The 25,914-nt window shown below is 39.3% G+C and overlaps 1 protein-coding gene and 1 long non-coding RNA gene across 12 annotated transcripts in view; both read right to left on the reverse strand.

Annotated features, from left to right (window-relative positions):
- Positions 1 to 25,914, reverse strand: part of ZNF407 (zinc finger protein 407) — a 393,020-nt gene that overhangs the window by 269,387 nt on the left and 97,719 nt on the right. The window lies entirely within an intron of this gene.
- The window catches only part of LOC135178846 (uncharacterized), a 39,969-nt gene continuing 14,142 nt past the window's right edge, over positions 88 to 25,914 (reverse strand). The window contains exons 2-3 of the long non-coding RNA XR_010303760.1: positions 552 to 613; positions 88 to 443 (exon numbers count right to left, since the gene is read on the reverse strand). This is a non-coding gene — a long non-coding RNA (uncharacterized LOC135178846). The remainder of the gene's footprint in view (positions 444 to 551; positions 614 to 25,914) is intronic.

The raw sequence follows: 25,914 nt of genomic DNA on the forward strand, positions 1-25,914 counted from the left end.
CAGACTTCTTTTCTCATTTGTTTCATATAGGGTTGGAAAATGGATCCTATGAAAATAGGAATAGGCATACGAAATTCTTTGGCTTACCAGAAAGCTTTCAGTGTACATATTTTTCCCTGTACTGAGCAGAAATACATGGTGATCTAAAAAAAAAAAAATGGCTAAACTTCTGTGCTTGCTGTGGAAGAGAAAAATACTCATATGAAAGATATCAGAGACATCGCTGAGGAATTTTTCACCCTTTAAAACAGTGCCAGTGTCAGGTTGGGCAATTAGCCAATTAAGGGTGAATAAGATCTGCCAAGAAGCTATTTTATTTTTTGCCTCAGAATATTTGTGTATCTGTGAGCTGGTGTGTGGTTGTGTTCATGCATCAGTGAAATCTGGTTGTTCGTGCCAGGTTTTCTTATCACACTTTTCTGCCTCTTTGAACTTGTTCATTCCTGCAATACAAAATGGACACATGTCTGCTGATAATGTCAACAGACTTACAATCACAAGGAAAGATTCTGTGTAACTAGATCTAAAATAGCCTTTTTTGTGTTCATTACCTGACCCTGTCTGCTTACAGGAAGAAACGTTCATGGGAAGAACTCCAATACAGCAAGCACCTCTAGGAGATATTAAAAGACAACAGATGTGGAAGAAATTAGCATCTGATTACAATATCTCTGGCTAAATACTCTCCTACAAGCCCCATTTTTACATATTATCTGAAGGCAAATCTCACTTCTCATAGCAGACCAGGTTCAATGGGGTGCTGAGAGCATTCTGTTGTCTCTTTAATTTAGATCTCATTATGCCTCAGACTCCTGTACATCCATCTAGGAAATTCTACTTGGAAATATGAATAGGTACAAAATATGCCTAACGCACTCTGACTAGGGCTACTGCCTAGAAAGCCTGAAGACATACCCGGATTTCTGTCTCCTTGCACAGAGTAAAAGAAGTCTGGGTATTACCTCTTTTACTTTTTGAAGGGAGGGAAGCAGACCCACTAACTGCAAGTCTTAATTCAATAGAAGAAGTATAATCATTTCACGTAAGGATCTTTCAGTAGTTTTGATATAATCATTCAGAATTAAAACCAAGGCAAACAAATATATACACAATTTATCAATCAAAACTGAACAGTGCCAAGAACAAACAGAAGCATGAAAAACTCCTTTCATAACATTTCAGAATATAGACATTACCTGACATTGAAGCTACTTTATTCAGAATTTACCATCACTGACACTAAAAAGACATCCTAGTTTTCAAGGAAAGAGTTTGAAGCGGTCGGGATGAAAATCAGACTCTTTTGTAAAGTGGCAAGCACATTAAAGACAACTGAATGTAATCTCCTAATATCACTGCCTGTAATCAGGGCTTATGGAGGAAGGCTGGCTAGGAGGTAGTATATATGCCACTGATAAACTTCAAACAAATAAGTATTAAGTCATTTTTATGACAGCATTGCACAAAGAAAGAATTTGAGTGACAAACGTTCTTATGCTGGGATTCACAGCCAACACAGCCTAACAAATTTCCCTAAGAAACCCAGTCCAGAGAAGAAGAGTGTGCCTAGCCACGGCACCTGTTAACCCCGAGATCTGTCAGAACACACAACAAATGCTGTGCCTAAGGGTGAAGCTGGTACAAGCAATGCCCCATTACATGCTGGTCATCAAGATTGTGCTTGTTAACCGTGTCTCACATCCCCAGCAATGGTGCTGGGGAGGAACCTGTCTGCAGGAGGATCAACATTACTACTCAAGAGCTCCACCTTACCACAGTTGTTTCACGGAATGGTTTCAATTTCTCTATGCACTGCCTCAGATGAAGAGGTTTAGAAATGGAACACTTCACCACCTCACCCTTCCCTCTCCAGGGACAACTCTGAGCAGAGGGCAAACCCACCTACATATCTTTGCCCTTGCTTTTCACACAGTCCATGCCAAAGTGTACATTCACTGACAGAAGTGAACAAGCCAGGGTGCTGGGCCGTCTCATTTAAACTATAGTCTTACCCTGAAAGGATGAACTAGATGATGCCTGAGGTTTCTTCCAATTTGGTATTCTACAAATCTATGACAAATTCTTCAAAGTATTTTTCAAATTAAAATGGGATTTCTTTGATCAGCACTCTTACATTTTGATGTGCATCTCTGTAGCTCTTACATTTGTGGTTGTTTTTTTTACCACTGTGGTAAGCAGAACACAGAATTTCTTCTTGCTTTTTGTAGTTGCAACACTAAAATAAGATTATAAAACATTCAGGAAAGATGTATTTCATTCCAGAAACAAGTCAAATTAAACTGACAATGCTGATTTTTAAAATACCTCAAAAGATTTTGGGAGATTTTATATTTTTTGTTTTCCAGTGTATCTCTAAATTAATGCAAACCTACTTCCCCTGAAGAAGAAAGCAAACAAGTGTTGGTTTCACTAGAGTACATATGATCCAGATACCAAGGTCTAATCAAAACATATTTATCACCATCTAGCATTTGGCTTGTATATGATGTCCACAGGCACTTGTAGTGATAGCTGTCAAACTGCATTCTTTCTCTGGCATAAATGAGCATAACAACAAGGACAAGAAACGGAGTGCAGTATAGAGAAACAACACAGCCTGGAATTTAGCCCATAGTAAAGAAACAGTCAAATCCACTATCGACCTCAATGATGGAGGTTCATGATTACAGTGGCAGGATATTTCAGCAGTCACCAAGCTTCGTGGGGCTTGTTTCTACTAAAGGTGCAAAAAATTGTTTTAGAAATACGGCATCCTTCGCCCTTCCATTTTCCTTCAGCATATCAGAGACTGGAAAAACCTTAGTTAAGCCACGGATGTTTCCCCAAGAACCCACTCTCCTCAGATTTCAACTGCTTGTTCCAGTGCTATTTAAGCATAAGCATATTTCAAGTATTCTGTGTATGAAAGCCTCATCTTACTCTTTTAAAGGAAAAATGAGTAGAATTGAATGAGGAGGGGGGAAAAAGAAAAACATATTATCAGTGATTAAGTTCTTAGCTATTTTCCAGTCTTGTCTGTATTTCATATTTTTAATATTCTAATTTGACTTGGCAGTAATGTTTTTTCCTCTTTGGTGTACTCACAGTCATTTTTTGTTACCCAGTTTTACTGCTCAAACTGGAGATATTCTGTATATCTATACCTCAAAAAATTTGTCAAGCCTGCATCCATCTCCAAGTCCTACCTAGAGGGAACACGAGATGCAAAGGTGCATTTCTAGTCAACCTTTAAAAACGCTATCAGTGGTAAAGATGAAGTAGTTTTAGTAGCTAGGGGGAAACTAACCAACCAACTCTGTTTCTTGGCCACACATTGCATTACAGAAAGTAGCGATAGGAAAAGCAGCCAGTAGCATCACCTACAACAGCATATGGCCCACTGGCACAGGATTAAGTGAAAGTTCCATTTAAATTAGTGGTTCATCTCCTTGACAGACAAACGCCAGAGCTTGTGCATCAGTCAGAAACGACTAAGGCTAGTGGCAGTGCAGAGAAGGTCTATCCATTATGACATTTCTAACAGAACAGAGGAAACTATTAGAAAATGCATGTACTAAGATTGTGCTCTCTTTCCCAGATGATATTTTCCTTTTTTTGTTTCCATAAAGATTATTAAATTTGTATCTAAATCAAGTCCCTGACAGTTTGCTGTTACCCCATCCTCCATCACATGGTGGCAAATCTTGAAATGGTTAAACAAATACACAGTCCTTTCCTGCAGCAACAAGATCCCAAACCAAGACTGAGACCTTATACAATTAATCATTTCCCCCAGTTCAAAAACCAAACATTATTAATTCCTTCAGTTTACAGAGAAGTAACAGATATACGTTTCTGAGAACCTCTTGTTTAAAGAAAAGAAAACTAAAGAGAAAGAGAGAGAGGTTGTAGCCAGACAGGGGTTGGTCTCTTCTCCCAGGCACCCAGAGACAGACAAGAGGACATAGTCTCAGGCTGTGCCAGGGCAGGTTTAGGCTGGACATTCAGAAGAAATTCCTCACAGCAAGAGTGATTGCCCATTGGAATGAGCTGCCTAGGGAGGTAGTGGAGTCCCTGTCCCTGGAGGTGTTTAAAAGGAGGCTGGATGAGGCACTTAGTGCCATGGTTTAATTAATTAGAAGGGTTAGGTGATAGGTTGGACTCGATGATCTTAGAGGTCTTTTCCCATCTGGTTGATTCTGTGACTAGATGCAACCAGAAACTGATAGGCTTAATTTGTTTCTTTCAAACCTTCAATAAGCATCTGGTTCCCAAAGTCAGTTTTTTCTGCCCAATCAGTAGTCACATGAAAACATGAAGAACACCTGCTGAGGTTACAGAGACAGTCAGACACAGAACAGTATAGTTATCCTAAAAAAGACAGTGGCCCGAGTGCCCAGCAGAGCACATCACAACCCTGAGTTGTATAAACAGAGACAAGTGAAAGGGCATCCAATCTTTAAATTCTCTAAATTAGTTACATTAAATCCCATACTAGTTTAACTGCTACACTAAATCCTTAAAATAAATATTATTCAGCAAAGGCCATGGTGACTTGTGCTATATATTGTAGAGCCCTTGCTACCTGGAACGAGATCAAACTCATTCAGTATTCTTGAGAGCCTCTTCTAAAAAGTAAACTTTGCCTTGTGCACGCATGAGGAATATATTCACCTGAAGGGCTGTTCATAAACAAATACGTAGTCACCTATGGCAGTGACCACCATCAAATTCATTTTTCATCTTTACAGATAACAAATACTTCTGATTACTCAATACATATGTACATATGGATGTATAATTATCTATTGATTAGTTTAGCTTTTAGCATAACATATGAATGTATTGAATTTCTCCAGAGGAGCAGATAACATTTGTTAAAAATTATACCAATAGACCATTAGCATTAGCAGTGGATTTATTTTCCCCAACAGTGCTAAAGATATGCAAAATTTTCATTTTTTTCAGAGTTGCATAGTAAATGATTAACACCAGCTCTGCTCATTATCTTGCTTAACAAAACTTCTCTAAAAACAAATAAATCAAAAATGCCTCTAACATTCCTGAATAAATAAATTACAGACCTGTTCAGTGGCAGCAATGATATTTTAAAAAGCTTGTGCAAGCTCATTGTACAATTTTATTACAAACCTGCAATTTATAACAAAACTGCCCAGGGTTTGGGGTTTTTTTTTTTTTTTCTACCCAGTTTTACTCCAATAAGTACCCTCTGAAGCCTAAGAAATGTTAATGTATATATTTTTTCTTACATAAAATCATTTAACCCCATGTTCCAATGTCTTACAAGAGGCAAAAAACAAGGTGAAGAGAGCTCTCGCTGCCCATTTTACAATGGGAATTTAAAAGGATAACTGCAATTGCATGAAACAATTGCAGGTATAGGCTGGATATTAGGAAGAAGTTCTTCACAGAGAGAGTGATTTCCCATTGGAATGGGCTGCCCAGGGAGGTGGTGGAGGCACCATCCCTGGGGGTCTTCAAGAAAAGACTGGATGAGGCACTTAGTGCCATGGTCTAGTTGATTGGATAGGGCAGGGTGATAGGTTGGACTGGATGATGTTGGAGGTCTCTTCCAACCTGGTTGATTCTATGATTCTGTGATCTCAGATATCCATCACTATGAATGAATACATTGTATTTTGTATTAGAAATAGACTTCTTGTCTCACACTTAATGAAAGAAGTATTTTCTTAATGAAAAGAACATTTTTCTTTCATTACACATGGATGCTGAAGTCAGGATGGAAGCAAAACATCCTACATTTTGTATCCTTGTTGTAAAAAAAAAAGAAGGAATCTCTGATTTTAAAATTTTAGTGAACTGCTATTCTACCTGAGTCTCTACAGTCAAAGGAAAAACTCTTCTTTTTCTTTTTAAATACATATTTATCAGGTAAAGCCACAAAGTCTTGTCAACAGAACCGCATTTTGTTCTAGTTTGGGGTCAAAATAACCAGTGCTATGAGAAACGCATACATCACAGAAAGTATTTCCTCCTCAAAAGAAAGCATCGAAAACATGTTTGTTCTCTCTTTAGAACAAAGAGGAGAACAAAACACCACCATAACGCAACCACAATAAACTGAAACTGTTATCTGTTGCTAGTTCCCTACCAGCCCACAGATTTTTCTTAGCATTAAAAAACAGCATGTAAATTAAGGTGACTGAAACATGCTTTCAGTGAACAGAGTAATATGGTAGCTATTCATCACCTGAAGTCATAAAACACTAGGTCTTGTCCTTAGCATATTCTAATGAAGCCTATCATGCAAATGAGAGTGACCTTTTCCGTGCATTCTGCAAGTTCACATTTATGTGAGGAGTATATATAGTTTGCCAATACAAACTAGCCAAAGACTGCGTAATTACTGTAATCAATTAGTAGTTAGTGTCGCTCTGCTCATTTGTGCCTAATGTCAGCTAAACCATTTTTGAGAAAACCACCCTGACAGCCTCTTTCTGTTGTTTTTCTTGCTGCTGTTATTCTGCAACAAGCAAACAAGAGGCACGAGTCAAACTTCTAAAAGGCTTTCTTTCTCTTGCAGTAAAAATTCAAAAGAAGACCTGCTCTTCAGATGGGTAGAGATTCCCCAGGAAAGTTACATATCCTTAAAATGACATTGAAGTTTCCCACCTGGAAAATGAAACATTAATATTTAAATATTTAAATGAAGGACACTCTCCCATGAGGCAGTTCATACCAAGTAAGGAAGACTTGGTAGAACTTAGGCACTCTTTTCAATGGATGAGTAAACAGGCCATACCCTCTGCTCAGCAACAGTCTATTTTGTAGACAGTTATGGATAGGAAACATTACTGGAGCTGGTAATTAAAGTAAAAACTAATACTGTCGCAGAAATGGGGAATTTCGTACTGGAAAATCATTTATCATGCCTTACAGTTTCCCACAACTGAAATGAATTATCTTCTTATTTAGCACGTCTGTTTTATTCCACAGTATCTTCCGACCTGAAACAAGGTTCACTTGCTGGTTTTCATACCAAAATCAAGCAGACTTAAAGCTAAGCCACTACGTGAAATTAACTGCCTATACAGCATCTGCTAAGGAAACAGAACTTTAAGAACAGTAAGAATACACAGATTGTGGTTTTGCATTCTTTTTATACTCACACCTTTCATAGAAGGCACACCTGAGTGGTTTAGGAAACCAAAAGCAAACCTTTGCAACACCAGAACTGCACGTTAAAAACAGAACCAGAATTAATCAATTAACCATAAGTAATCAAGGCACGTTAAAATAATCCTATTTCCTGATTTTACACCCAGAAGAATGTTTTGGGTTGGGTTTTTTTGCCAGAAAGACTGCACTGCAATGTGGTTATGTGTAGATACACATGCAGGATGTGTACATATATATATACACACATATACATACACACATTATATGTATATATATATATGTACTGTGCAGCAAGAGAGCTAACGTCTGGCTGAGTTTTGTGGCTTGAGAAATATCACAATCAATTGGGTTTTTCTTCAGCAAAGAACTGCAAGATTCAAATGGGTACATTAGATCTTCTGATGGGCAAGTGAGGCTGGATTTTGGTTCTTTGCATAGGTATATCACACAGCCAGTGCTGTGAGCATTTCTATTTTACACAATACTCTGCGGTAAAGCAGCTGCAATGCACAGAACATTAGGCCAAGTGATAGAATAGAGAATCATGTATTTAAAAAGTTTGGCTATAAAGTTCCTACATTATGAACAATTAAAATAAAATGTCAAAGAATTGCCTGCGCACTAAGACATGGGAATAAAGGTGTTTGTGTATGGCACACTGATATAAAGGTAACTGAACTGGTAAGTCAAAGGTAAGAGGTGAAAGCTGAAATTTTCTCATTTCTTCACCGAGATTATAAGAAAACTCTTAAAATAGAAAATTAGTGTGTTTCAACTGTAAAGATGAAAAAACATTTTTTTTTTCCCCTCTAGGTCTTATGAACACCCCTGGAAGCTGTCAAGATAGCAGGAGGCAAAGGCAGGCAAGGCAGGTGGAAGGACAAGTCCAACCTCTCCTGGTGACTTCTCCTGTCATATTGAGTACAGTCAGGCACAAACATTTTCACTGATGGGTGCTGGTGGAAGGGCTGCAGTACGCGGTTGGCAGGGCCTGGCCACTATACTCAATCTTTTCCATCTCTTCCCCTTCTCTGCTGCCTTTTTGCACATAAATAGCCCAGAATTGAACCCTGAGCACATAAACAACAGTTCATTGCTTCTGGTATCACTGGAACCAAGACTTCAGTGGACATGGGAGGTTATCCTTCCCCCGCACTCAACACTGGTCAAGCCATACCTTGAGTACTGTGTCCAGTTCTGGGCCCCTCAATTCAAGAGAGATGTTGAGGTGCTGGAACATGTCCAGAGAAGGGCAACAAAGCTGGTGAGGGGCCTAGAACACAAACCCTATGAGGAGAGGCTGAGGGAACTGGGGTTGTTTAGCCTAGAGAAGAGGAGGCTCAGGGCAGACCTCACTGCTGTCTGCAACTACCTGAAGGGAGGTCTCTTCTGCCAGGCAACCAGCAATAGAACAAGGGGACACAGTCTCAAGCTGTGCTGGGGGAGGTATAGGCTGGACGTTAGGGGGAAGTTGTTTCCAAAGAGAGTGATTGGCATTGGAATGGGCTGCCCAGGGAGGTGGTGGAGGCACCATCCCTGGAGGTGTTCAAGCAAAGCCTGGCTGAGGCACTTAGTGCCATGGTCTAGTTGATTGGCTAAGGCTGGATGCTAGGTTGTACTGGATGATCTTGGAGGTCTCTTCCAAACTAACTGATTCTATGATTCTTCTGGTTTATTCAGCCATGAAATGAGAATGCTACTTATTTGCAGCTCTGGAAAACTTTTACTTGGCCTAGTTCATAAAAATTATTAGAGATATTCAAAGGAAAAAAAAATAAGTACCTCATTGCTTTCTAGAACTACCTGAAAGGAGGTTGTAGCCAGATTGGGGTTGGTCTCTTCTCGCAAGCAACCAGTGACAGAACAAGAAGACACAGTCTTGAGCTGCACCAGGGCAGGCTTAGGCTGGATGTTAGGAAGAATTCTTCACAAATAGTGTGATTGGCATTGGAAGGGGCTGCCCAAGGAGGTGGTGTTTAAAAAGAGTTTGGATGAGGCACTTAGTGCCATGGTTTAGTTAATCAGAAGGCGTTAGGTGATGGGATGGACTCGATGATCATGAAGGCCTTTTCCAAACTGATTAATTCTGTGATTCTGTGAAAAACAATTAACAAATAAATCTGTTGTGCAAGAAGGTGGCATTGCTTATAGCTAAGCTTATATCCAGCAAGAAAAGAAGGTGTTCAGGTTCAGGAATGCATTTGGAAGAGCCTTAAAGAGCATAGATTTTCAGCTAAAAATGAGATGCATAATATATAAAAGCATTTGTTTCCATGGTGATTTTTGGGGTGGAAATGAGCAATCAAGTTGCAATAAGCAGAGTGACACTGAAGATTTATTGGTTTACTTCTGCATACTGCTGGAGCCAGGCACCTTGCGCAGCATCAGGCACGTCCGAGGTGTCAATCCCAACGCGGCGCCCAGCAGCAGGAAGATCGCTCTTTTCATTCTTGTCAGAGCACGCATGACGAGGGCATCTGACAGTCACTGAGAGGCACGACAGAGAAGATGAGGGACAGAGAGCAGGGGAAGGCAAGCTGTGCGCTCAGAGAGCCCGGGGCCGCAGAGCAGCAGCAGCAGCAGGGAAGGCCCCGCAGAGCCATCACCTGACCGGCACCCACAAAAAGGCAAGCAGGAGACGCTTCAGAAAGCCAAAGACTCGCCGGTCGCTGCTGATCCACCCCAGGATGATGCCTTTATGATAAACACTCACGACAACTTGCGACCAAAGTGCTGTTACAACACTAATTGTCCATGAAAGCTGACCTGCAGCAAAGCAGCAGAGTTCAGTTTCGATAGGCCTGGCTCAAGAGTACGAACGTGATTGGGGATGACAGGAGACATCCACGCATCAAAAATCTCCAAGAGCGGCTGACGTGACTTTGCACACTGTAAAAAAGCAGGGGAAATCCTACACTCCTGGCTCTTGGTCAGGAAAGCAAAAAAGGACTGCGGGGGTGGCATTTTTAAGAGTTCCTTTCCAAACTAGCTTAAGCTTTGCATGGCCTCGAATAGCAGGGATGGTCCTCTTTTCTCTCCATGCTGTTGTTCCTATCATCGGGCCATTAATTAGCGTAAGTCCTGCATGGTTGATGACAGAAGATCCTATTTGCTCAGCCAAAGCAATGTTCCTCCTTAAATTTCAAGATATTTTCTGATTTTGAGTCAACTGAACAGTTTTCTCTCCATTTTATTTTAACTCAGCAAGTGCCAGAACTCGCAACTTCCTGGTGTAAACCCCTTGCAAAAATGCTGGAAGTGTGTCAAAGCAAGCAGGAAGCATCTTTACTCTTGTCCTGTGCCGTGAATATTCATTTCAATTGCATTTTATAAGATAAAAGGATTATACAAAGTAAGGGGAAGAACAGTACAGATAAGGTGTGATGCATTTGAGAAGGAGTAATATTTTTTTAACTGGGAAAATATTTCATATTGAAAGAAAAACTCTAGATTTTTAATCATGAGCAACACAGAATGGTTTACTATTGCCAAGATGTTTAAGATTTGTTGAATGCCCACTTTGAAAGGAAAGCTGTTCAAGGCAAGACTGGACGTGGCACTTGGTGCCATGGTTTAGCCTTGAGCTCTGTGGTAAAGGGTTGGACTTGATGATCTGTGAGGTCTCTTCCAACCCTGATGATACTGTGATAACATTTTGTAATTTACTATTACTGCAGCATTTCAGGCTTTTTTTTATAAGCTAATAATGTACATGAAGCACCTTTTTACCACTGTAATTTAAAACCATTTTTTTTGTGAAATTAAATGACCTTTCTTATTATGTATTATTAAAAATACTGTATCCCAAACTCGGTATTTTAATTAATGATTTTAGAAGTTCAACTTTTAAAAGTCAAAGAAGAGAACAAAGAATAACGAACAAAAATTCAACCCTGAATCTTATTTGATAATCCTAATTTTTGGATCAACTAAACAGTTAATCTGTTAACTTCTGAAATGCTTCAATGTTTACATTGACCTAAAGTTTAAGATTATATTGATTAAAAATTAAATGGTCATTTTTTTAAGTAGTTTTAAACACTGAAGAGACTGAAAATGTTAAGATACAAGGACAAACAAATTTAGGATAACAAGAATAACATAAAATCATGCATGAAGAAGATCAATAGGTAGGAGTGGTTGAGGGTATTTTACGTTTGTTTTCATTTTAATAAAAAGAAACAACCACAAACCTAACAACGACAAAAAAATCCTAATAGTGCACAATAAACTACTGAAATTTTATAGAGGTGATAGGACCAGTAAAATACATAAGACATTAACAGACCATTAGCACACTTAGCAGAGGAAACCAAATCAAATGGCTTATTTTTGGAGTCAGCTCAAGACTATAAACACTGTAATACCCAGCTGGTTGCTTGCTCCCCCTCAAATTTCTCCAGTCTGGATATTTCTTAAGTATTTCCCTCTTTAAAACAAACACAGACACCACACTCACAGGGTCACATAAGACACACCCCGTAAGACAGCTGTAAGCAGCAGCGTTAAACACATCTGGGTGGATCAGTAAGGAGGCCATAAGAGATCATTTGGGTTATTTATTTAGGATGCAGATGACACATGTCAAGTTATACCATAGAATCACAGAATCAACCAGGTTGGAAGAGACCTCCAAGATCATCCAGGCCAACCTAGCACCCAGCCCTACCCAGTCAACCAGATCATGGCACTAAGTGCCTCAGCCAGGCTTTGCTTGAACACCTCCAGGGACGGTGCCTCCACCTCCCTGGGCAGCCCATTCCAATGCCAATCACTCTCTCTGGCAACAACTTCCTCCTAACATCCAGCCTAGACCTCTCCTGGCACAACTTGAGACTGTGTCCCCTTGTGCTGTTGCTGGTTGCCGGGGAGAAGAGACCAACCCCCACCTGGCTACAATGTCCCTTCAGGTAGCTGTAGACAGCAATGAGGTCACCCCTGAACCTCCTCTTCTCTAGGCTAAACACCCCCAGCTCCCTCAGCCTCTCCTCATAGGAGTTCCAGGCCCTTCACCAGCTTTGTTGCCCTTCTCTGGACACATTCCAGCACCTCAACTTCTCTCCTGAATTAGCTTGGTGGGGGGTGGACTCTTCTCCCAGGCAACCAGCAACAGAACAAGGGGACACAGTCTCAAGTTGTGCCGGGGTAGGTATAGTCTGGATGTTAGGAGGAAGTTCTTCACAGAGAGAGTGACTTGCATTGGAATAGACTGCCCAGGGAGGTGGTGGAGGCATCGTCCCTGGAGGTGTTCAAGAAAAGCCTGGATGAAGCAATTAGTGCCATGGCCTAGTTGACTGGATTGGGCTGGGGGATAGATTGGACTGGATGATCTTGGAGGTGTCTTCCAACCTGGCTGATTCTATGATTATCTACATTCCCTTTCAAAAGGAAAAAAAAGAAGTTCCATGCTGTACCACATATTTAAGATCACTGTTAAAGCATGAGAGTGTTTTGGTGCGAGGCTACCATTTGCACAGGACCTAACACAAAGATTTGAACTGAACTTGGTATGTTGCCTTTGTAAATGATCAGTAATACAGCACTTTCATTGTATCAAAGACACATGGAACACTGAAATAGTTTTCTGCCAATCCTATGCCAAAAGACCAAGGATGTTTACTACAACCACTGCAATAGTCTTGATTTTTACAAAGCTGCTCAACTCCAAACAACAATTATTACTCAAGAAATGCAAGAATCTTGGCAGGCACAACTTAAAAGAGAAAGTTTCTTTAGCCATACAACCTTGTTAGACTAAACACAAAATATTCTACAGGGATAAAGATTTAAATACTTTTTCCTGTATTTTCCTGTACCACATGCTTCAGCATTCATTCAGCTTAGCCTTTTCTTTCAAAACTGATAAAATACTTGATAGAATGTCATTGTTCCTAAAGAACACTTCATAGAAGTAATAAGAGAAATACAACTTCTACTTGACACTTCTGGTGTACACACAAGGTAAAAGGGTCTATTTGCAGCCAGTGCTGGGATTATATGCTGTTACCAAAGCAAAGAAAGTTTGCAAGAATGTTCCTTCCAGAAGAAAACTAAAGAAGGAATAATAAAAAAGGGAGTCATGAACGGGACATCAAAAACTGAGTGTACCACACAGAAAAGTGAACACACACCACCAACTGAAATAAAGGTGCAGCTCAGAAATCAGGCGTGAGATAAAAAGACAACAAAAAATTAAGCCACCCATTTCTATAGCTTGTGTTCTTTTCAGCTCGTATAGAAGATAATACTACAACTATTTCTCCTTTTTTACAAAGCACCACTGCTAATACAACCATATTCTCAAGTCAGGAACCTGAGCTCACCAAAGCAGCACTCACAGAACGCCAGATGTTTCACAGGGTACTCTGCACTGTGCTGCTTCTTCCTTACATGCTCTCCACCTGTCCTGCATCCCTACAGCTGCTCACTCGACCAGCCACTCACCAGGATCTAAACAGAAGTCACTTTACTTTTATGCTAAAAACTGATGCCAAGCTCCACCAGCTTACCTTGCAGCTTTCTGAGCCAGGTTTCACAAGGGGAGGCCAGGGAAGTGACCGTGCAGCCAGAAGAGCACTATGTCTTAGCAATCACACAAGCTGAGGTCAGCTGTAGTTTGACAGCCCTTTAAAGACTATGGTCACAACAGATCCCTGCTTCAGAAAACAAAGGTTTTGTTTTATACTCTTTTCATCCCACATCTGATTTTTTATGAGGTCCTAAGTCATTTGTTACTCTACAAATAACAGCCTTAAAAGAAAGGCAATGTCCAAAACCTGTCTTCAAAGTGAAATACAAAGATTTGAAGTCTAAACAACACAAAGAAATGACAGAAATGTCTGATGTCTTAGTGGAAGCCAGGCTGTTGCCTCTCATGGGTGTTCTTTCCTTCAACTCATTTCTTTTTGTTGTCTTCAAATATATTAGCCTGTTTTTCCTTCTTTTTACAGTATTTCTGCATTGGCACTGCTCTATCGGCCAGACCATGCTGTACAGCTCCAATACAACCACTACAAAAGAAGTATCAGAAGTCTAGTTTAAAAGTATCCTTAATTACAAAGTGGTTAGAAGTGTTTAATATCATCGTTTATTCACAGAGATACAACCTTTCAAATCTGGGATATCCATTGATAATTCTAACAAATGCTCAGTCCATAAATATTTAATGGCCACTTGTGGGTGTTTTATGTTGCTGTCTTTGAAGTTGACCTATTCTCAGGTTTATTAATTGGAAAAAGGTTTATTTTATCCTAAATAAGACTCGTAATTTTACAATATTCAAGTTATGCAGAGAAGAAATCAGATAATTCTGTCTCAAGCGAACAAGGAAAACACATATTTCACAGAAAGAGCACACATCAAGTTAATGAGGGACAGTTTATTTTGGATGATTTCTCAGGGCTTTCAAATGAGACTGCTTGCCAGATGCCTCCATCCTCAAAAAAGCCAACAGCAGCTAGAATTAAACTTCCAGGTTGCTGCTATTCCTGTGTGCCCAACAAGCTCCCTCCTTCTTCTTACTGTGGGTTTTACCTGACTCGCTGTTGAATCTAAATTCCTTCTCCCCATAAAACCACTCTTGGTGCACATAGCTAAAGGGTCTTGCTAAGACATGAGGTCTTGGAAGAAGAATATAAATTTGAAAATAGAAAGCACAGTTAAGTATTGTAATATGAAGGGGGGGAAAGCCTGTATTTTCTGTATGGAACCACTCCCAGTCTGGTCTCACCAACCATAATAGCACTTCCACATTCCTTATCATACCACTAGTAGTACCACTTAGAATCATAGAATCAACCAGGTTGGAAGAGACCTCCAAGATCATCCAGTCCAACCTATCACCCTGCCCTATCCAATCAACTAGACCATGGCACTAAGTGCCTCATCCAGGCTTTTCTTGAAGACCCCCAGGGACGGTGCCTCCACCACCTCCCTGGGCAGCCCATTCCAATGGGAAATCACTCTCTCTGTGAAGAACTTCTTCCTAATATCCAGCCTATACCTACCCTGGCACAACTTGAGACTGTGTCCCCTTGTTCTATTGCTGGTTACCTGGGAGAAGAGGCCACCCCCCACCTGGCTACAATGCCCTTTCAGGTAGTTGTAGACAGTAATAAGATCACCCCTGAGCCTCCTCTTCTCCAGGCTAAACTTCCATCCAGTGGTACTATGGTGCTGCAACCCCCACCATCCCAGTGGACTATGCCTGTTTACTAAACCTGAAGGAATATATTGCCTCTGCAAGGCCTTCAGCTGAATATGGTTGACACATGAGTCCTTATACACCCATTGTTACAACAACAGAGATATTGACTGTGCCAACGAAAGCTGCTATGGAAAATACTCACAAAAAGGAACCGTTTGCCATTAGAACCTACTGTTCTGTAACGATGTATTATATCCATACTGTGCAATAGTGACCACAAAGGGCATTACATAGAATCAAAGGTTGTGAAGTAAAGCACCTAAGCGTTCAGGAAACTCCAACAGAATGACTGTCTTTGAAATCATAACTCATTGCACTGCCCATAAACATGTAACTCTAGCTACAAAGCTTTCAGTATGTTTCAGACATTTTTAGTTCTAATGAGGAATCCAATTATTTCAGCTAAAAAAATACTCAAACATTAAGTCTGAGTAAAATAGATGCCCACATTTCAATTTAAGGCAGGTATCAAAACCCAGAAAGCTTAATTCCAAATTAAACACAACAGAAGAAGAATCTTGTAACAAGAAGTGTCAAGACACCTAAAGTGTGTGTTGTAGTTAAACATACCTGGCCTGCCTGGTTTTAAGACATTGTGTATACACACTAGATGATAAAGAATAGTGGGACCACCTATCAAACACAAAGAAACAAATCCTACAGCTACAGGGCTGCAATCTAAAAATTCAAGAGTCTACTATATTCCAGTGTTTCTCTAGACATAAATTCTGTGAGGTAGAAACTTGCTCAGCTACATATTTATAAAAGCAACCAAAACAAAGATTTTTTTTTTATTATTTCAGGGCTTCCAAACACTTCTTTTATGCCTATATTCCCTAGCATTAAAACGTGTTGTCATTCTAGTATAATATTTTCATTTCTTTTGTTTGTGAGGCAAAGAAAATAAAACATCCACTCACATTGGGTTTACCCAGAATTAGTTCTCAATTTCATGTGAAGCCTTGCAAACCTTCACATCCCTGCTACATTGAAGGTTAAGAAGATGGAGTTGCTCTTAGTGCCTCATTAATGAGTGGATGCCCTTAGCCTGCACACTAAAAGTAGTATCAGACCAGAAGGCCATCTGTCTTAATGAAGCACCACTGTACCAGACACCATTACCACATGCAAAATGGACAAGAGAGTTGGCATTTTGCACTGTCCTCTGTTATCAGGATTCATCTACAGAACTCCTTGATTAAAAAGTGGTATGGCTGAACAGCAAGGCTACCTTTGCAACACTGCCACCTTCTTTGGCAATAACTGGAATTAGCTATCTGTGAGCAGTACATTAAATTAATATCCTCAATAAAACAGGGGTTGTCCACCACTCAGCTATTGGAACTTAGGTACACAAGAGCCAAATCACTAGTGTGCTTTGGCAGTGGACCAGGACACTAATTTGTAAAGAGTTTTAACCTGATATAGGGGCACAGGCTAATCTTGGAACCTAATTTCTGTGTCTGTTAAATGCAAACTCCTCATGGCAGAGGCTGTGCCTTCTGCCTTTGAGAATGGTTCCTATAATGCAGGTGCAACCACAGAGAAGAGAACTGATACTCTAAATCACTAAGATACAAACAGATTGTCAATTGTGCCAACGCATCTATTAGGAGCTTACACCTTCCAGGTCACCTTTGTTAAAGCTGAACTAATTTCATAAACTTACACAAAGTCTTCCCTTATTCATTTCTACATGACAAAACCATAAGCTATTACCATTTTTCCATTCACAAAGATAGCTTTAGCCAGTGACAAAGAAATGTTAATAATAATCACACCTGCAAACATATTTGAGATAGAAGTATACTTCCTTAACAGAGGCCAGAAGGCTGTAGCCAGTAATTTCTAACCTACACAAGTCATCCTGAAAGCTGCAAATTCCTTTAAAAAGCTGTTTCAACACTAAACAGATTGTAAACACAAGGTGTGTCCCGTAAACATAAGCAGCAGTTATTTTTCCCTCATTAATCAAATGGAAAACAATTTAGTCTTTCACTCCTTTTCACCAGTAATGAGTATGTTAAAAAGAGAGGAGAGCCTCAAATCAAAGCGAAAAGGTCCACTGCCGTGACAGCAATTCCACAAGTGAAGACTGAGATATCTTCACTGAAGGCAGGACTACCTTTATCCTGGGGTATTAAACTTATGGCATGTTTGTTATCTTCATCAAAAGCCTTTAAAACACCACCACATCTTCCTTCCTTATTTACTTCTATTAATACTAACAAAACAAAACATTTCAAGCACTAATATTCTTTCAGAGCCCCACATTTCTGGTTGCTTGTAGGCAACGTAGCAGAGGAAAAAAAAAGCAAGACATCTAACAGCACTATTTAGCACATAGTTTTCACTCTTTGAACTTTGTGACTTCTTTGATTTTATTTCCTCATTACGGTCACATTCTCCTAAACTGATATATTCTGTATGCAGTACAGTAATTCTCCTTTTATATACAACACTGAAAACCTTGGAATTATGCCATTTTCATTGGTGCGAGAGATGCAGAGGCAGCTGCTGCCTCCTTTAATGTCTGTTTTCTCTTGGACAGTGCAAGTTCTTGAAAACAGAGAAAAGACTTCTAGTAAACATTTAACCTCTCTATAAAATGCAAAACTTGCAATATTCTTGTCTTTTGAAAGGTAAATGATGAAGCCCATTACACCTCCTCAACAACGTGCGTTCTCAAGGAGTTAAGTTCCTAGGCAAGAGAATGAGGCAAGCCTCTATGTGTTTAGCCAGAACCGTACTGGACTTTGCAGACAAAGTCAGAATACAATAAAATAGGTACTGCCAATTTCATCTTTTTAGGAGCTGGCATTCCTGTTGGAAAGAGAGGGCAGAGAAGGTAATTTCTCAAAAGTCTCTTTGTAAACCTACAAGACAGGCAGAGTTTTCGTGAGTCACCTAAGCAAAGCGCTGCACTGAGCAGGTAATGTTGCTGCTACAGACGCCTGTCACACGTTGATGGACCTTGCGAGGCTGCTTGTGTTTCATTCCTCCTGGAAGGCAGCAAGAAAATGTAGGAGACAGCACTGCCTTCCAACTGGTAATTTTTGTGGAACCAAAAAAGAGATGTCAGTTCAGTTAATTGTGCAGAAGAGTCTGTCTTCTCTCTCTGCCCATGAATAACAGGGTAGTTAACAATATTGACATTTAAACCATCATCACTGGGCATCTGAATTAACACCTCACAGAGATGAGAAGACAAGTTTACAGCTTTCAAATCTACTGTGCTAAAGGCACTTCTGTAGACATCCCTACATCAGCTACACATGGTTAATACTTCTGAGGCACCATAAAAGCTAACAACTTATTTTTTCTTAATAAAAGCTATGACAGTGAAGAACAAAAAAGCAGCTGAAGAAATGTTAACCGTGGTGTTATGTAACAATATTGGTCAAGTTCAGATCAGAACAAAATCTAGTCCTTCCACTACGGGAAAACAATTTGGTCTCTTTTTATGAATCACTGTCTGGGGTTTGTGTCAGTTGTTGTTCTCTAGCATCTACCATTCAAATATCTGCTACTCTAAGCAGCACTTTACACAACAGCTAACCAATAATTTGGAAGCTGGGGAACAATTTTCTTTCAGCAGCTGCTTCACCCATAGATTTATCAGACCTCACCCAAACACTGAAGCAGCTATTACATGGTAATATAGTGCTCTGCTAACAATTCCACCATTTAAATATATTCTCACATTAATAATTAGAAACAGCATATATATTGGATGGCAGTGAATATTGTGGTCAGCAGCAGTGAATATTTTGGTCATCAGAGCAGAAAAGCTTGAGCAGTTCTGGGCAAATCTGCATGGCATGATGCAATGTTTTGCATTCAGCCAATATGCAAATTCAGAGTAAGGTTTATTGCAGGAATCAGTGTAAGAACATCATAAAGGTATTCCACTATGAGGACCTGTTGTATAGATGAGCAAGGTATACTAGGCATGGGAGAACACTAAAGAACAGAGCTAGTTGAAGTTTCTACATGTAGCACAACCAAAAAGATGGAAGAGAACAAGGCACAGTAGTGCTGAAACCGTGCAGTCTAAATCAAAGATTTTTCTGGCACATTTTTTGTTCCTTTGTGCACACGAAGTTTTCTTAAGGACTTTTAATCAACCTCAAGGTGAGTACCTAAACTCACTCCGTAAAGAAAATGGGTTTGCAGATCACAGCCGAGTTCTCCAAACCTGTGAGCGTTTCCTGGCTAGAGGGATTTCCTCTCTTTCTCCCCACACCCCTGTCTGTACCACAACACTCTTAGGGTTCCACAGCATTGCAGACTTTATGCTAAGATAGCTGGTGCTTCTTCCTCTCTCTCTTAATTGATTCTGACTCTTCACCTGTTTTCCATTTCGTATTCCCAGAGACATAAACTGTAAAAAATTAGCTCTTATTTGCACCTAATAACATACTCAGTTGAGGAGCTTATATTGGAGTCATATTTGCTTGAGAGATACTGAATCCCCTTGAGACTGCCTGCTACAGATATTATCCCTTTTAATTTCCAATTCTTTTTATCACAAACCTTTCTCTACGCTACGGGACTGTGCAGATTACACAATAGGTGCTCTACATAGAAATGCTCCAAGATTCTTAAATCTCCATCTCCATCTCAAATTGCAACTTAAAAGCCAGTCAACTTTGAAGAGTTTTTTCTAACAGGGAAGGTCTTGTTGCAGCAAGCAATTCCAGTTTGAGTTACCTAGCCCTTTAAATTCTGTGTACCATCCATTTATACGCATAATGCTGACTGAGAACTATACTCTGCTCCTATCATTTTTTCTCTGCAGTCTTAAGTGGGGTCATCTCCCTTATCACCAGGGAATCAATGCCAGGTTACCATGCCATCAATTTAATTGAGGGGAGGGCTGCTTAAAGCATCTCACATTTTCCATTGAACGTAATGGGATTCTGCCTCCTCCTGACCTGTGGTGGTGAAGGGACCTTCCCCAGGTGAAGGCCTGACCCACAGCACAGCCACCCCCACCCCAAACCTTGTTGCCCCCAGCTCCTAAACATCGGGGTCTCCGTTAATCCTCCCTGTCAAAGGCAGCTAGGCAGACAGAGGGGCTCGCAAGATAAACACTGCCTCCCTCATAGGGGCATTTAAATAGCATTTGGTAATTGTTCCAGGTACATGCTTCCCAGGGCACTACATGCATTCAGAAAAGCTGCTGTGGGTGACAAAGGAATGAAAGAGCACCTAGCTTTCTAGAGACAACAGATGTGAACAATTGGTCACTAGCAGCGGCTTATGGTCATTCTTTAAGTACATGGTAAACAGACATCTTTACAAACATCTCACTCAGTCAATCCTGACGGCTGCTGTTCTCACTTCAGTTCTGGAAGCAGGTTAGGACTTGTCTGGAAAAGAGGAAAACAAGAGTTTTCCTACCACTGTCCAGTAATGGGTGCCAAGGCTTTGGACTCAGCAGATAAAGCTCTGTATTGGTACAGCCTCCCTTCTGACAGCACCAGAAACCAATAGCTGCTTCTGAAGAAAAAGTGAGTGCATCAGAATAGGAAGGGAATGGGTTTATTTGCTTTACTAGGACTCTGGAACGTTAGAGTGTTGTGTTCCCTCCCCCCCTTTTTTTCCTTATTTCACTAGATCCAACTGATACTGCTAAGAGAAGTACAACTGCTTTGAGCATCCTGTGCAATGACATACATACGTAGCATATATATATATATATATCTCATGAGGATGATAATGCCTTCCCACAATAACCACAAAGAAAACAGGATCATTATTCCAGTATGGAAACAGATATTTGCAAAGGAAACACACAGAGAAAGGTGTACACAGTATTTCTGATACCTAATATGGCTAAAATAACTTCTATCAAAACCAATCTTTACTCTTCAATGACAAAACGCGAGCTAAATTCAAAAAGCACGCTTCAAAAACATTGCCTGGTAGCCCCTGAGAATTGAACACAGAGAATCTTTCTTTCAGGTGCAGCACATTATCCGACCAACACAACACAAACTGATTTCCATAAGAAATTCTAGCCTCATCATGCAGCCTTCCTGTTAATTCAAAAAAAATAGTCCTTGATTTTGAAATAAAGTTGAAAGTATTGTGTCAGAACAAAGTGAAAGAGGTATCATTAGCCTTCAAATGTGACAAATAAGAAAGACACAAACAAGTGTCAGGATAATTAAAAAGGCATTGTTCACTTTTTAGCAGAAAAAAAATGAATTGCGTGAGAAATATTAAGCTAACAAAGAAAGAGCAAATATGAGTAGAAAAAATGACAGTTATCTGCAAAATTCATAAATGTGTCTTTTGTACAACCGTAATGATCATATTTTATGCTGTCATTTTACATTTAATTGCTCACCCTGGTACTTTACTTCATAGAAGCCATCAGTACCCCACAGAGCCAGATGCTGAATTGCAAAAAAACATACTGTGACCACAGACTTATAGGAAAGTAACTTTGCTGAGCTGTGGTGTATGACAAGTTAATTTTTGCAATTATACTTTTTCCAAGAATAAATGAAACTGCAGGTCATTACTATTCCATATCATTAAAAAGAGGCAGAAAATGTTCTTGATCATAAAGGCCTCAAACTCATTTTATCATTACTTTGACATACGAAAGCAACTTTTCAAGCTGCTTTTCCTCAATGTGACTTAATGAAATAAGCACCACCTCAGCTGAAATACATAAACATCTTGATACATTAAGAAAGCACAGAACTAGAGAATATTGTTATTATTACACAATGTTAACCCATCGTATCTCTAGCAGCAAAGAAATGTCGTATGGGCTATGCGTACACACAGCTGTTAGCTCTGCTGCATTGCACTACATGTTAAAGGACTGCTGTCATGTGGACCACAATCACCCCTTGTTCATTTATCTTCCTAGGAGACATTAAATGGTAGAAATGCTTTCTGAAAGAATTAAGCATGAGCAACGTCCGTCATTGTCAAATTGGCTGTGCAATCAGACAGCATGAGAGCAGATATCATTATCAAACATGTAACGTCTGTTTTCTGTACTGTGTTTATGCCATCTGAAGAAAGACTTATTAAGAACTCAAAAGTTCTTTGACTTTCAAAATATTTACTCTGTGTGGAGAACCCAGAACTTTAGAGAGCATTCTTTCTCATAAAATGCCTTTTCATTTTCTGCACAATATCTACTTTAATTTCATTTGCTGCGTTACCTTCCCATCACCAATGCAAATTAAAACATTCAAGGAGAAGAAGAGATTCTGCTTCCCAGATGAAGAATATATTTATTAAGACAAAAGAACAAGAGTAAAATGTTCCAAGTGTCATTGCATCTGTTTGCAATAAATGTCAAGACCCTTTTAAAAACTGACTACAGAGCTGACAAAAGACATCAGTTTGACAGGCAAAAGGCTGGAAATCCTCAGTTCACCCACTGAACAAGTGAATGCAGTGACTTGCAAGCCAGGAAAAAAAAAAAAAAAAGAAAAGAAAAGGAAAAAAAATCAACAATTTTTCAGCATCTTCTCTGCCAACCCATCCAATCCTTACTAATAGTGAATGAGCCAAACATATTCCGTGTTAGCACACCCTTTAGGATATAATCTGAACTCTTTAGTATATAATCTAAACTCAGGATCATTTAGTTACATGAGTTTTCTCTTATGAGTATGAGGGGGCAGGGACCAGCAGACAAGCACTGGAAGAATCTGTCCAAAAATCTTAGTCAAAAGATATCTGCTATGGAACCAAAAAATCAAAAACCAAACCCATTTCTTAGAACAGGTTGCATGTAATTTCATACATTATCTTTGACCAAGTCCTAGTGCATTCCTTCTGGATAAGGTCTTTATAAAAGTTACAGTTTGATAATTAGGAACACCTCTCCCCCATTCTCTGATCTCCTCATGTGGCAGCTGTGGATCCCTATACATGGGATTCTCTCTGTTAATATACAGGTTCTGCAACAGGACTTTCACAGGATTTTCATAAACACACAAAGAGCCTCTAAACACACTTGCTTTCAAAAAAAAATCTATTACAAACATTGGATACAGTTGTTTTTTCTCTTCCTATACTAAGACTTTATTGCTTCAAGGAGGTGTGTTTGTCAGGAAGAGGAAATTAGAATTACAGAGGGGGGGGGGGGAAATAAAAGACAGAAAAAAAATAACGTTGGGCTGCATACCATTGCATACAAGTAGTCTACAGAAATGAAACACTATCCAATTAATTCTGTGCAGCTACAAAATAAGAGGTGGTTTTCTGTAGGCAGACAGGGAACCAAACAGCTTTGAAAATCTGCAGCACCACAATTTTCATCGCAGTGCATCCTATTTGCAAACAAAGCCTTGCTAAAGGGATAAACTTTACTATTGTGAATAAAAGATTAATACTAAAATATAATCAAAGTACTTAGTAAAGAATCTATGTGTTGCAGTAGACTACCAATTGCTTAGTCAAAAATGTACATCTGCAGCATAGAACTTCTTTTTTTTTTTTTTCCCCTGTTCAACAGTGTTTTTCAAGTCATGCCTATGTGCAGGACAAGGAATGATAAGCTTGCCTTTCTCACATGTATAAAAGACAAGAACAAAGAAAACAGGCGTTTGGATATTTTAAATCTAACTATCTCTATCAGAATTCCTGTTACAATCAACTTGAGAGATTGCAATAATATCTGAAAAAAAAAAAACAAAACCCAACAGGAAAACAGATGTCTGCAGCAAATCCATTCACAGGCTAACCACCAGCAGCTTAGCACCTGTATAACCCAACAACAATGAACTGCAACACGTGTTCCACTTTTTTCTCAGAAGGCAGCATTTAGGAAAATGGCAAGAACCTGAAGCAGTTGTTGTGAGATTACTTACACAAGCAAAGATGTGGTAAAATAATCTCTTCTCTGTGGGCAGACCTTTGTAAACTCGTGAGAGTTAACAGAGCTCAATACACAGACATGGGATTACCTATGTAGAACGGTTCAGTCAGGGCTTAACACACGAAGGACTGAAACCTACCTACTATCTGTCTCCCTTTCACTGTCAGCTTTCATCTGTATTCATTATTTCCAATGTAAAACTGCTTTTGCATACCTAACTATATACATAAATTTTATTATATGCATGACTAGAAGGAAGAAAAAAAAAGGAGTTTATCCTAAGAGAGATTGTTGGGGGGCGGGTGTGTTTCTGAACCCTTTCCCATTCTCTTTTACCTTCAAACCAAAATTTTGACAATTAATGAGCAAATTTGGAATAAAGCTCTGATAAATCTCCCATTCACAAAACAGTATTAAAGCCACCATAATTAAGTCCAATATGTGATAAGAAGCAAAATGAAATAACTTGTTAAAAACATAGGCTTTTTATCATGTCATAAAAATACACAAAGTAGCAAATGCTCTGTAACTGTCAAACACAGATTTTTCAGATCTGGTACACAATTTACTGTCACAGGGCCCATTGGTGCTGCAAAAGTATTAGTACAGCTATTAACTATTTAATTCTTTAGCTGACACTGTGTTTTAGGAAAGGGGTTTAAATAATTCACTTCTACATTCTCCTGTTTAAATTTTGCTGCTAAGAATTTGTGCAACGAAGTTGTAAGAAAAAAAACAACGCATGACGCTTGTTGATAGTGATATAAGACAGGATTATTATAAAACCCAATTATATCTTTTCATTCTCTTTTGCTTAATTAAAGCTAGAAGAATCGCTATCTTTCTCAGCAGTAATCATGTGGAAGCTGTATAGCACAGATACAGTAATTAACTTAACCTTATCACTTAACTCTATTGGGTCATTCGAGTGAGGCACAGTATCAGAGCTCAGAATCAATGCTGTAACGCTAACATCTTCCAGCAGTTCAGAGACTGAATAATGCCATCTGCAAATGGACAGCCTTTGTTCCTGCTTAGCTATGCTGGATAAATGTTCCTGCTCATAACTTTAATATGGCAGCTTAACCATTTAATCATTGTACATTAATACATTATCAATATTGTGGACATGTAAGTACAAAATGACTTGTCAAAGCAATCAGATATTACCGATTTTTGTTCATAAATACAACACATGTGGGATTTTGTCTTAATTACAGATTCTCACAAAAGAAGATATAGGCCCAGTTTTATTTTTTAAGAGAGGCTGAAAAGAACGATCACTTCTAAAAATAAATTCATTTCCCCTTCTTCTAAAGCAGGTTTTTAAAAATCAATGTTTTGTATTTGCTGTGTCAAATTAACCAAGTGTGCAAAGTTTAGCGCATTTTTGCCATAGAGGGGATACTTGGGCATCTGGGGGATTTTCATAACTGAAGACTCGTGCTGTATCACAACAAATTAAGCGTAATTAAACACTCTGTTCAGTGTCTATTGTTAATTGCAGTAGCTAATTCGATGCTTAGTTAGCGTTACGTTCCCAACTATTTCCAAGCAGACAGAATTCTTCACTAAAGACTGCTTGCCTATAGCCCTGAACTTGGAGGCTTTTTTATTCTCATTTGACAGAATTCAGCTCATTTATTACTTTTGTTAAACGATCAGAAATTCCCTTGCCAAGGCAGTA

The sequence above is a fragment of the Pogoniulus pusillus genome, chromosome 10, assembly GCF_015220805.1.
Source record: "Pogoniulus pusillus isolate bPogPus1 chromosome 10, bPogPus1.pri, whole genome shotgun sequence".
In the NCBI taxonomy this organism is placed as follows: Eukaryota; Metazoa; Chordata; class Aves; order Piciformes; family Lybiidae; genus Pogoniulus; species Pogoniulus pusillus.